This window comes from Mus caroli, chromosome 1 (genome assembly GCF_900094665.2).
Source record: "Mus caroli chromosome 1, CAROLI_EIJ_v1.1, whole genome shotgun sequence".
Lineage (NCBI taxonomy): Eukaryota > Metazoa > Chordata > Mammalia > Rodentia > Muridae > Mus > Mus caroli.
The window spans coordinates 129,484,210-129,497,081 of NC_034570.1; the positions used below are offsets into that span (position 1 = coordinate 129,484,210).

Sequence of the window (12,872 nt, forward strand, 5' to 3'; positions counted from 1 at the left end):
TTAAAAAACCCTTGAACATTTTCACCAGAGACCTAGACAACCTATTTTTTTCCGAGAAACGGCTCTGTGCATTGCAGAGACAAAACCAATTGATGTTCCTGGCAAGCTACCCTTGGGAGGACTGAGTTCTCAAACTACTCTCCACCCTATACCAACCAACGTCCTAATCTCATCATCCAATGCAGCATAGCCTTTAGATGCACTCTTCCCTCCTATACATCGACAGGATGTCCCAGTAAAACTGTCTAATGTGGATGCTTAAATAATAGAATATGGGGAAATATCTAGGAAATTACCTCATCATATCAAAAACTACTTGAGGTTCATATGCTCTAAGGATGTCTAATATTGTTGAAAGTGTTTTCTCCCAATAGTTCAAAGAAGAGAAGCTAAAGCTCCCTAGCCAAGTCGTTTTGCTATATATTATTACTCAGTTTACAGAGCATTTGTTGAAGAATCTTGGTTTAGTTGTGAATTTTTCATTACTTTCCTCCATTCTCTTCTATTCTTGGCTCTTCCACTAGTATCTACCCTTTGCTATCCAAGGGCAGCGGACAGCAGATCAGCCATAGCATACAACTGCAATAACTTAAAACGGCCACTATTCAGAGCCTTATAAGAAGTATATAATTGAGATCAAGTAGGCTAGCCCTATATGCTGGACTAATTTTAGAATAAGAATAATATTATACATCCAACAGACATCTATTGGCTTAGCTTTTAAAGAGGAGTCTGGGACAGGTTGACCAAGGGTTTCAAATATCCAAAGAAGCTTGTCAATATTCAGAGAGCCATTTTCAAGACATAGAATCTTCTTGCATTCATTTTTTTTAATTTTTGTCATAGTGTGGGGGCTGAGGGATTGCCTCAACCATGGTAGGTGATGGTAAACACCAGAATCTGAAGGGTAGGCCAGGTCTAGGCTGGAAGACAGGAAGAGCTGAAGTTTGAGTGTAAGGGCAACCAGGGGCTGGCTGACTTCTCATCAACTCTGCACACATGCAGATTAGGTTCTTCTGGGAACCCCCTTGGTGCCCCTGCATGTGACTCATTTGCACAACTGTGTTTTGCAAGTATTTTTATTAGAGAGTTGACAGCCATTAGAAGGTGACAAACCCAAGTATGAGAGGATGGAGTTTACCTTTTCAAAGGTGAATTCAGGCACTCATTTACATGAGTTACTTCAGGTTTCCTGAAATGAGATACTAGGGTTGGAGTATGAAATGTAATGCTGTTAATTGAGGAATTAAAAATGAGTAGCCATTTCCCCTCGTTAGCCCTGTCCTTACAGACAAACCAATCAGTGTGGTTTCAGACTAAATGTAACGTTATGCCTGTGAGTATAAAACACATCTGTAGTGCACATGAGAAGAACGCTCACTAGTCACCCTTGATTCTCAGGAGCCTCCTCAAAGAAAGGGTGGCGATGCTCATTCCAGCAACTCTTACAGCTGTTCTTCCTTGCTAAGGATCCAGTTTCCACAAGAATATTTAAAAGTAACCACCACCACCAACAAAAAGGATTGTGCTTTTCTGTATGTAGAACACAACACAATAAGTTGGACCAGATCAAGAACTTTATAGTGGAGTTACAATTATTTGCACATGGGAGACAACCTGTTGCCGTTCACTAGAAATACCAAAATAGAAGAGCAGATTTCTGCAAGGGTCTGCATGTTTCCCAGGTTTGTACTCACTGGGCATGCAAAACTAGAAGTACTTCACAGTTCATGCACATGTACACATCTCACCATATGATCCCTGATAACTTTAACAAATTTAAGCAGTATGTCCCTCATATCCTGATTACAACAATGTCAAAGAATCATTTAACGATTATGTCATTTCTATCTGCAAGAGCTCAAAGCTGGTCATGTGGCCACTCTTCTCAATGGTGTATATTACTTGGTGACTTTTCTAATCTACTTTGATCTTTGAGAATTTCTTTTGGTTTTTAAATTATAACCTGGAGAAAACAATAGAAATAATTTTTTCTTGAAGAACACATGTCCACTGTGTATCCAAGCGTATTTAGTTTTTATAAAAGAGTAAGAACCCTCGTCTACAGTGTAAGCATATAAACACTCATAGCCCAAGTTTTCTATCATTATATGAAGCTAGTGATGATCCCATATACCTTTCATGGTTGCTTATGCTATTTCCTCCTATTGAAATGATTTTTCTTCACTTCTTTTTGAACACTCAAATTCAGTCCAACTGAGATTGAATCATCTAAGATTCGTCTCCCCTAACCATACTTAACAAATAGAATCCCTTTAAAGTCCAATAACTTTATAGCTCTATCCTGTTCATAGTACTTACCATATTTTCCTTTTGTAGTATCTCTTCATCTTTTGAAGACTATTCCATAAATAGAGGTCTCATTTACTCAACAGAAGCCCTTGATACAGTGAATGCCAAGTGAATGTTTATTGAAATATTGAATTAATGGGTAAGGACTTAGGGGAAAAACAACCATGAAGACATCAAAGAGGCAATCCCTTGACTGAAATATCTCTAGAAATATTGAAAGTACCAAGTTCTTTCTGTCTGAATGATAGCGTTCAAAGAGCCTTATTTATTTCAACAGTCTGAATAAAACTACCCTTTGTAATTGAAATTCAGATTGGAGTTGTTTGATTTATATTATATAAATTCATTTTCCTAATTTTCCATGACTTTGTAAGTCTGTGTTCAACAAATGGCCAGTATTGAAGATAATGGCATCAATCATTACAGAGTACAATGGTGAGCTCATCAAATAAGCCAGAATGGCACAGGCATTTTAAAATAGAAGTACCATTATATAACCAGGAGAAGAGATGACTGGAAAGTTCAAGAAATAAATATAAGCCAAAGAGGTCATATGATCTCTACACTTCTGCATCTGATTGTTAGCTATTTCTTTTTATTCAATAAATATTTTTTGATTCCACATTTAACTCCTAGCAGTCTTCTCACTGCAGAGGAGATAATGGTAAACAAATGGTTAACAAAGTTCCTAGCTCACCATACAGACAGAATATAACCATATAAACCATATATGCCATAAATACTGAGATGAGAAATCAAAGTTCAGTGAAGGTGAGCTTTGAGATTATATACATATGTGTTGAGAAAGATGCACCTAAGACATATTTTACCTAAGTTGTGAACGAAAAGGTTTGGGGAAAACATCAACTGCAGAATTTTCCAGACCAGAGATACAGGAGTATAAATGGCCTGAAATACAAACGTCATTATGGTGAACAGGGAAGAACAAAGAGGTCATCGTAGTCAAAACAGAGTGACTAGGAAGGGGGTGGTAAGAGGCACAATGAAGAAGTGAGTGGGCAGGTCACATAGGGTACTTATAGCCATGGGTAAGATTTGAGGTTTTATTTTAAAGCTGTTAAAATATTTGAACAGTGGTCTGTGTGATTTCTCTTTTGTGCCAACAAGACATTATGACTGTTGTTGGAGAACAGGTCTGGAGGGATTGTGTAAGGGTGAAGAGGGAGCCTATTTAGAACAGTGTGCTTCCCCAGGGTATGCACGGCAGTGTAGATGTCAAGAAGTAGCTGGAACTTGGAAATAGTTAAATTGGCACCAAGGTTTTTTTTTTCCCCAAGACTTGTACTAAGGTTCAACTTGATGTTGATTTAAAAAGTGTCCTTATGAGAAGGTTCCATTGTATGACATTCATAGGATAATTATTCTCCAACTTATTCTCCAGGGAGCTCAATGTCAGGATTAACCCAGCTCTCAGAGAGGCCTGGGTGACTGACATGCTTTGTGTCACAAGTCATGCCAGATCCCAGAGCTTCAAAGCTACTGTTCTGTCCACCAAATTTCACATTTTCCCTGTGTTTTTATTCTACATATCCAAGAAGGGATTTGAGTTAATGTATAAATTATTTTGAGCAGAATTTGGACAAAATGAATGTTAAAGGACTGGTTTCATAAATAACTTCTAATTTGTTTGGAGGAAATGGGCAGAATGATTTTCAGCTATGCTTTGGATTTTGTATACTGAAAACCCATGCACAGCAAGACCTTTTGAGCATCTGCAGCTAACATTCTGTAGGGGGCTATGCTTAGTCTCTGTGAGTCATGTTGCCTGTGTTACTTGGGTTTAAGATATGTGTATTTCAAATTTGCATAGTCACAAAAAAGGGTACCCAGAGATACACTAAACAAGTTGTTAAATGTTAAAATGTAAGTTTATTGCTAGTTTTAGTTATTGACATATTTGCTTATTCTGATACATTATCCAAGGACATGATTTTTTTCTCCCAAAATACCTCTTTAGCCAACAATGCATTTCTTGAACACATTAATAAATTTGCCAAAAGATTTCATTAAAATGACCATATTGTACTAGAGAATGCATATCAGAATAACAGAGTTCCTGCTTATTCTTCTCCTATTATTCCTGAATACAATTTTAATCATTTTTAGGCACCTAGGTGTTTAGCATGCTAGCACACTTTACAGCTGCTCAGTTTTAGTCAGGAAAAACAGATACTGATACTAAAGTCTTTCCTCTCACATACATGTGCGTCATCCCTCCCCCAAGACACACACACAATGTTCATTTCACATACTCTAGGAGGCTCACCTCTGACTCATGGTGACTCTCTGCCTCCTGAGTTCAATATTCACTTCATTCTTTTTTGTAACCCCCTCCTCTGGAAACTCAATGTGCTGTGCACCATTTACAGCCTTCATTTGCTCTGCCAAGAAAGAAATAGAATAACAGAGAGATGGACATGAAACATGCTTTCTAAATAATCAGTGAAGTTCAATCTAACAAGCCCCTCCCCAATAAAAAGCAAAGTAAAGCAAAGCAAACAAACAAAGTACTCCATCTTTTCCATTAGTCATGGGAGGCTAAATAATTGATTATTTAATAATGTTTACCAATGGCTTATTCTTAAAGCAAAAGAAGTGAGCATCTTGTATGCTTGTATGTGTTCAAAGATAATTTTAGCCACTTCTCTTCTCTAGTAATGATGTATTGGGTGTTTCTTTATTCCCTTTAGGGTTTTTGTTTGTTTGTTTGTTTTTGTTTTTTCACAAATTCTGTCCTTAGTATGGTTTGACTCACTGATCAGAGGAAGTAAGTGCGGGAGGCAGAAGAGTGCAGGGAGTAGGGAGTTCTTCTTTCCTTCTGCCTGAGGTTATTTGTGTTTAGTAGAAAAGGGAAGGACTGCCTAGAATAGAGAAAGAAGTCTCATGAGTTGTACAGACCATCCTCAGCAAGGAGAACCAAGAGCAGGTGGAGCATTTTCTGCGAACATGGCCATCCCTTACCAGGTGTGTCCGTTTTGTTCCAATGAAAATACAGTTTCTCTTCTATGTTCCCTTGTTGGAGGGAAGGGAAACCCGAGCTTTTTCTTGCTGCAGAGGCACTACAGTGCATGCGCACACACTTGCTGAAGTGTAGTTTGTAATCACTTGTTCTGTCAGAGCTATTGATGCTCGATTCTGTCTCCTTGGAGATAATGTTTATGAAATTCCGGCATGCTTAAGCACTGTTGCAAATTTTATATAATTTTGAAAAGACGATAGAAGAGTTGCATTTATTTTTTTCTGATGATTCCAGTGGGTACAGGGAAGAGGACAATAGAATGTGGTAACATTCTTCAGGCTCAGGGTCCAGCAGGTTCCAATCTAATTAAAATATTCTATGTCTTAAAACTGCAAATATTTTGAATATTTAAATTCACTAAGCCTATAACGAGCATAAAAGATATTTTTTTCACAGAACATCAAGCCATAGACGAATACTTCTCAGATTACAGATGGGCAATTAACAACAGAACATGAAAATAAAGAAATTATCTTGGTAAATACAGTGTACTGTTAATCACTTCTATAATCCACAGTGTTAGGAAAAAAATCCTTTTAAAACATATTACTTCATGATGAATGATAAAAAATATGACTAAAGGAAAAAATAAATACAATTTCAATGGTATTGCTTTGAGCATTTTAGCAAAATAACTTTTAGTCTATAACTATAGGAGTTGGTATGATAACCAGAGGGTGGAGGCAGAATTTTGTCCTCCAATACCCGTGTTCTTCTTTGATATAAAGGACTAAAGATGACTGTTCCTCCCCTAGGAAATGTGAAAATCCAGTGAAGTCATCAGATTTGCCATCTATATAGGCACAATGCCTGTTTTTTAAAGAGGGATTGGTACTTAGGTAGGGAACTAGGAATCTCTAGACACAGGCAGAGCTGTTTTGCCTGCTCATCTGTAGGTGGGAGTAAGCATGTCCCATCACCCTGAAAAGCAGAACTGAAAACTCTCGGGAGCAGCTGCAGCCCACGCAAAATGGTGTAGCACCCATTCAATTCAAGAGCTGCCCGCGCATTCTCTCATTTTCTGCGAAGGAAAGCATGTGTCTCATGTGAGAATAAGTTTTCAACAAATCATTTAGCAGGCAGCAAGCAAAATTTGAGATGAATCACCCGTGCTTAGATTTTCTACAGATTATTCTGAGAATCCAGAGTTCATTAATACTGGGACTCTTTTCAAGCAACATTCATGTTTCTTACTTAGATTTAAATCATCATCATCATCATAATAATAATACAACTTGTACTTAAAATTGCCTTCTGAAATGCTATAGACTTTTGTCAAAAACAAACAGGGCCCAATTAGTTTTTAAAAATGTATTATGGGTGGGGTTGTTATGAATACTTGTTAAGCCACTAAGACAAATTTTTGCATTAAATACAAGTTATTGTATTTTTGCTTTCTAAAATTAGAATTTATAAACACAATTTTCCATGTCTAGCCAAGTGGATTTGATTTTATTTGTAAATGGTGGGAAAGGGGCAGCTGAAGGAAGAAATTCTCTGGCAGCAATGAAACCTTACTGGCTCTTGTTATGAGGCAGAAAATTCTTTTTAATATATCTTGAGTAGATTCTGTTATTTATCTTGGGAAAAATCAGTGTTATTCTGATATTTAATTACATTATATATATGTCCATTCCTGACCTATAATTATACTGCCTGTAAAATTTTAATTGTTAGTTCAGTGCGGAGCCATTACAACCATCATTTGTTTATGATTGAAAAGATGTTAAAAATTGCTCCTCTGCCTTAGTAATGTCTGCTGCTAGCACATTATTAGCAAAATAACATAATTTCTTCCTGTAGGCCCAGTGTATATTACAGGTTACAGTGTTTAGAAAAAAATGACAAAGACAGGAAATGTGTAGGGATGTGGTCACTTAAATACACAAAAATGCAAGACAAAAGGATCCCCAGAATTTGAAAGAGCATCCCTGTTTGGGGCACTGTGAGATAGTCTTAGATGTTTGCTTGATGATAAGCAATCTTCAGAAGGGACAGGAAGGCGATGTCCAAACTTCTGGATTATCTGAGAGAAATACACCAACGCTCTAGCTACTTCAACGCCTCTTCCGTGTTTCCTGTTCATGAGGCTAGCCCAAGTCCCACTTGATACTTTCCAAACTACAGAAGCCTTCTGGCTCCCACTACAAATTCGTTCTGAACCAGATGTGTTACATTGTTGCTAAGGCTAATTCTTGCTAGCTTCCTTTTATATGCAAGCATTTTTATCTCTTTTAAGTATAGACAAAAGAAAATTTATACATGAACAAATAGCAGACTCAAGACCCAGGAGCAGATTCTCGGTGTTTTTGAAACAGGTTACTGAAAAATAAATGAGAAGCAGAAGAAAAATAGAAGAGAAGACAGAGAAACCATCTGTCACTCACTGAAGGGATGAACAAACAGGAGAGTGAAACTGGTGTCCATAATGTTTGAAACTGAGCTGAGATCATTTCCTTAGACCTAAATAAAGACTTTGCTTCATAAATCTTAGCTCTTCAGTCAGGGGTCCTGTATACTTGAGTCAGTCAGCCCTCCACTGACCTATGTTAACAGCCCCTTTTGATATAGACATTTGTCCAACTCCGGGGGAATACACAATATTACAGTTCATAACTATAATATTGTTTTCTCCTACATGTCATTTTTAAGAAGTAAAGCAAACTTTGTTGTTTTGTGTTCTGCGATGGATTCTCCATCTGTAGCTCAGGGTGCCCTAGAACCCACCTGGAGACTAAGCTTGCTTCCAAGTGTGATGCTCTTCTTTGCCTCAGTTCCCTAGTGCGAGGATGATACACAGAGCCACCACTACAGTCTTAGTACTTTCCTAGACCAAGAAGATGATTTGGTGTGACAGTTATGCACAAGGCCTTTTGTGGTTCTCTTTTTAAAATATACTAAATGTCCCCTGTTAGCCTCTTTGAGGGACTTAACCATTATGTTTTACTGGAGTCAACGCAAGGAAGAACCGTCATCACAGCCATCAACAGTTCTACACAGCCTGAGAAATCAGCCTAACCAGGTCTTGGTGGCTTTGATCACTCTACTGAACACTAACTCACAGCAACTACATACTTCTTAGGACAAAGGATTTTCACAGATGAACATCTTTAAATATTACAGCATGAGCATACAACAGAGTGAATGACCCCGTAAAAATAAATAATTTAAATTTCTTCCTCCTCTTCTTCATCTTCTTCCTCCTCCTCCTTCTTCTCCTCTCTCCCTCTCTCCTTCCCTCCCTCTCCTTCCCCAATCTCAGAGTGTTCAAACCCACACACAGCACTCACTTTATTACAAATCTATAACTACAGCCCTCATTTGCTTTCATGTAAAATTATATTTAGTATTTAAACTGAATACTAGTTTAAAACTAAATAATAAACTTTGTACTTTATCCTTAAAAAGCTTCCAGTGAGAATCTTTACTTTAAAAGAAAAGGAACATATTTTATGCTTTCTAAAACATCAACTTGTAACTAGCATGCATCTGTCTCTATGGAGACCTGAGAGAATATGTCTCTATGGAGAGCTCAGAGAATACTACACTATTGAAATTGTGCTAATAATCAATCCTGTACATTGTCCATCTTATCCTTAACAAAATATGCCTTAAATATTTCACTTTAACTTTTACATAGATTTCTTACCTCTAGGCTTTCTAAAATTTAACAGCCTAGAAAATTATCTTATCCTTGGTTTAGCAAAACTATATCTTTATTTTGTCCAACTTGACAAAATTGCATTCTTATTTTTCCAATTTAAGTGTTTTTAAATACTCACTTCATTGCTTAAAATTCACACAGATAATGTACATGCTAGATAGCTAAACTGAGACATGTTCATTTCTTTTTATCCATATGCATGCACACACGCGAGCACGTGTGCATGCGTGTGCACAAACATGTGTGCTCACACAAACACACTAATATTTAGGCCTATTTAATGTTTAGTGCAACTTCTCTGCTTTAATTCTATAGGTGCTGACGGGTTGGCTAAGATGGCAAGGTTTACAATTCCAGGGTCATCTATGAGTATGTGCATTACATAAGCCCTGCCATGCAGAGCATTGTTTAGTCTCATCTTTCTGGAACTAAGGCCTGATTTGATGTCTGCAGCTCCCTGGTACGGTGGAGATGTGTCTGGTCTGATATCATGGGTAGCATGCATTCTCACTCACAGTACATGGACCTAATAAATGAAACTGGCCCTCACCTTGGTTAGCTTTCCTTCTTTTCCTCCTCATCTTACAGAAGTAGGGATGCACTTTTAGTTGGGCTGTGTCTTATGTTTAACCTTTGCAGGGCAATCGCAGGCTTTTGTTCCCCTTAAGAGAGGAAACGATTCACTATAGAATATAAATAAAGCAGCTAATTCTGCTTTTGAAACTTCAAACTTTGAGATTGAATTCAACATTTCTGGGAAAAAAAAGAAAAGAAAACAAAACACCAAAACCCAGGGACACCATACATCACTTCAGTTTGCTGCTTTCAAGGTCAGCGCTGGGAACAGACAGTCCCCATTTTTTGATACAATTAGAAGATAAAGACCTGTCAGTTCTCAGAGAGCTTAGCCCAGAGCTCTGTGCAGAAGTGGGTCAATCGCCCTGCCCTGTTATCTGTCTAATTAATGATGCATTTAGTTTGAGACTCATAAATCTACTCATGAACTTCTCCAAACACCTTAAATGTACACAAATTCCCTTACTAGGTATTACCATCTCCAATAGGATACAGTAGATATGGGTCTAAAAATATTAAAATAATATTTTTATAATACATTGTCTTCCTTCATAATTACTTGCCATTTTTCTACTAACTATGTCAGTTGTCTGAGATCCCTTGCAGACATTAGACTATGGAAGAAATGGCTGCACTCTCCCTAGCACATGTTTTGGACAGTCAGGAATGGAAAATGAGTACTCATTTACTCCCAAGGATTATGGGAACACACATCTCATAAGTCTTTCTGGTCTGAACCACTTGGATACCACAACATAATCCTTGGGAGTAAATGAATGAGGTGCTTTTGGGTCTTTCCCTGCTTTCTTTTGTGTTACTGTTTAGATTCATTTGTACACAAGAATCTGTTTATCAGTTTCCTGTTATTAATTATGGGAAATGGATTTCCTTAAAATGTTAGGGACACTCTTATAACTCACATTCAAACACTTCAGGCAAGATACTGACAATCCCCTTAAGTTCCACAAAGCCATATGCTCATTTGAAATACATTGTTTCTTCTCCTACCCCTCAACTTACCTCTCCCTGAAATGAAAAGACAGAGAGTAGCAAGCCTCTACCCAGTTATGAGGACACCGAGGTGTGAATTCCGAATTCTAGTCACAAAACTGAGTTGCAAAATTCAAATAAAATAGTAAAGTGCTAAGGACCACAATGTATTCTATATAAATGTACAAACGGGGAAAATATTGATTTGCTGCTTGATGTATTATTACTAAGCTTTTCTTCTGCTCAGTCCAAGTTAGTATATACTCCGTCTTGTCTGTTTCTCTCAGTCTCCCCGTGTCTCTGTCTTTGTCTCTCTCTTCTCCCTCCCCTCCCTCTGTTCCCTCTCCATTTTCTCTAAAATATAAGCAAATGTATTTGCATACATTAAAATCATAAAGAACCCAAAACATCTGGAAATTTTAGAAGCAAAGCAAAATAGTCAGGGGAGAAACCCAGTTTTAAAATGCAGATGTTTAATTGTGCTGTCAGTTTTGTTACAAGGGCACAAGAGCAGAAATAACCAGAAGTCAATGGCAGAAAATTAAAATACTTACAGGAGCCCTTGCCAAGGTAAAAGCAGTGAAATTGGTAACACAATATGGACAAGGCCTTTCTAGACTGAGATCTGGAAATGTTACCATGTGCAATTTCATAAATTAGCTATTTCAAATGAAAATCCTTTTCATTAAAGGACACAATAAAAGTTTTTCATACTCTCTCTTCCCTTTGGTCATCAACATCAGGCAGTTATTTGGGGTTTGTCTTTCATCAATGACAAGCTCTTTCCCCCACCCTTCGGGCCCCGTTTCTAAGACTCTGATAGTGCTGAGTGGCCAGAAATTACAGATGCAGGACAGCTGACAAATGACTGCCAGGCCCCTCCCCCAGGGCCTTGGCAGTCACAGCTCCTGCCAGAACACGCCTGAGCACAGCGAGCCTTCCAGACAAAGACACAAAGATTCCATTTTCTCAAGGAAAAGTAGATTTCATGTGTAAAACACTGGTGAGAAAAACTCAAAGCTGACACACATGTGCGGTCTCCAAGAGGCGGGGCCGAATCGCTCCGAAGACTCAAATTTCACTTGGTTGCATCAAAGCCTAACAAATATTATTTAACCGAAGATTATTTCAGGCAGGCTGTAATAATAATGAAAAAAAAGACAGGCAACGGTAAGATATTTTATTTGTTGAAGCGCGTGATTAAGAAGGCAAAAGAATCCCGAGCTTAGTAGAGATGTTGATCATAGAGTAAGAATTCATACTTGCTCACATCGTGGAGTCTACAAAGTAAGAAGAATTTTTTTTAAAATTAAAACCTTATTCAATCAAAGGGTTTAGCCAGATAGTATTAAATTCCTACGACTATGTTTCTAGTGAAAAGAATCTCCTCACAGCAGCCCCCAGGATATCATTACTGGAGAGGCAGCGAGTACTTTATTACACTTGAAACCTTGGCGACTGTCTCAGCCTTCCCAAGCATGCAGGTTTCATCTCGTGGGCCCAGAGCCCTGGCTTCCACAGCGAAGGCCATCTGCTTGGCCTCCCCGTCATGCCAGGCAATGTGTAGGTGCAAAGGCCAGGGCTGGGAGACAAAGAAAGGCTGTCTACTGAGAGAGACTGTGCTTTTCTTCCTGTCTGCCTGGACACCCATCCCCACTACTCAGATGAGTTCAGTGTTTGCAGAAAACTTAGGTTAATATACTTGAGAAAGTGAGCCCTTAACAGGTTAAAATATAATTAATCGTAGCTGTCAGGGTTAATAGACCAAGAAATTGCACTGGGAATGTTTTAATTTTTTTTTTTAAATTGTATAACAAATTTAAAAACAAATACAATTTGTACTTTCCTGTACCCTTTTCAAAATCCTGCATTTCTTAAATTTCTTTAGCTTCTAGAAATGTCAGGGTAAGAAAGAAAGAGAGAAAGAGGGAGGGCACGGGGAGGGGAGGGAGGCTGAGAGGCATTACAAAACACTTGAGAATTCAAAAAGAAGTATCATGAAGGATAATGAGGCTATTAGGTAACCATATAACTATTTTATCTAAACTCTCTATTCACACACGCACGCACGCGCGCACACACACACACACACACACACACATTTTAGGGCACTAGCTATTATGATCAACAGGGAAGGATATTAGCATCTTAAAAGATATTACTAATATTAGTCACCAAAATTGATACTTCATATTTGGTGTTAAAATGACACCCACCTAAAGGGGACTGAAAACATCAGTACACCTGTGGGAAACAAATGCCAGCTCGGCTGGAAGCATAACTTTTATT

The 12,872-nt window shown here is 38.0% G+C and overlaps 1 long non-coding RNA gene across 1 annotated transcript in view; it reads right to left on the reverse strand.

The window, feature by feature from the left end:
• Positions 1 to 11,751: 11,751 nt before the first annotated feature.
• The window catches only part of LOC110304287, a 41,304-nt gene continuing 40,183 nt past the window's right edge, over positions 11,752 to 12,872 (reverse strand). The window contains exon 3 of the long non-coding RNA XR_002379051.1: positions 11,752 to 11,863. This is a non-coding gene — a long non-coding RNA (uncharacterized LOC110304287). The remainder of the gene's footprint in view (positions 11,864 to 12,872) is intronic.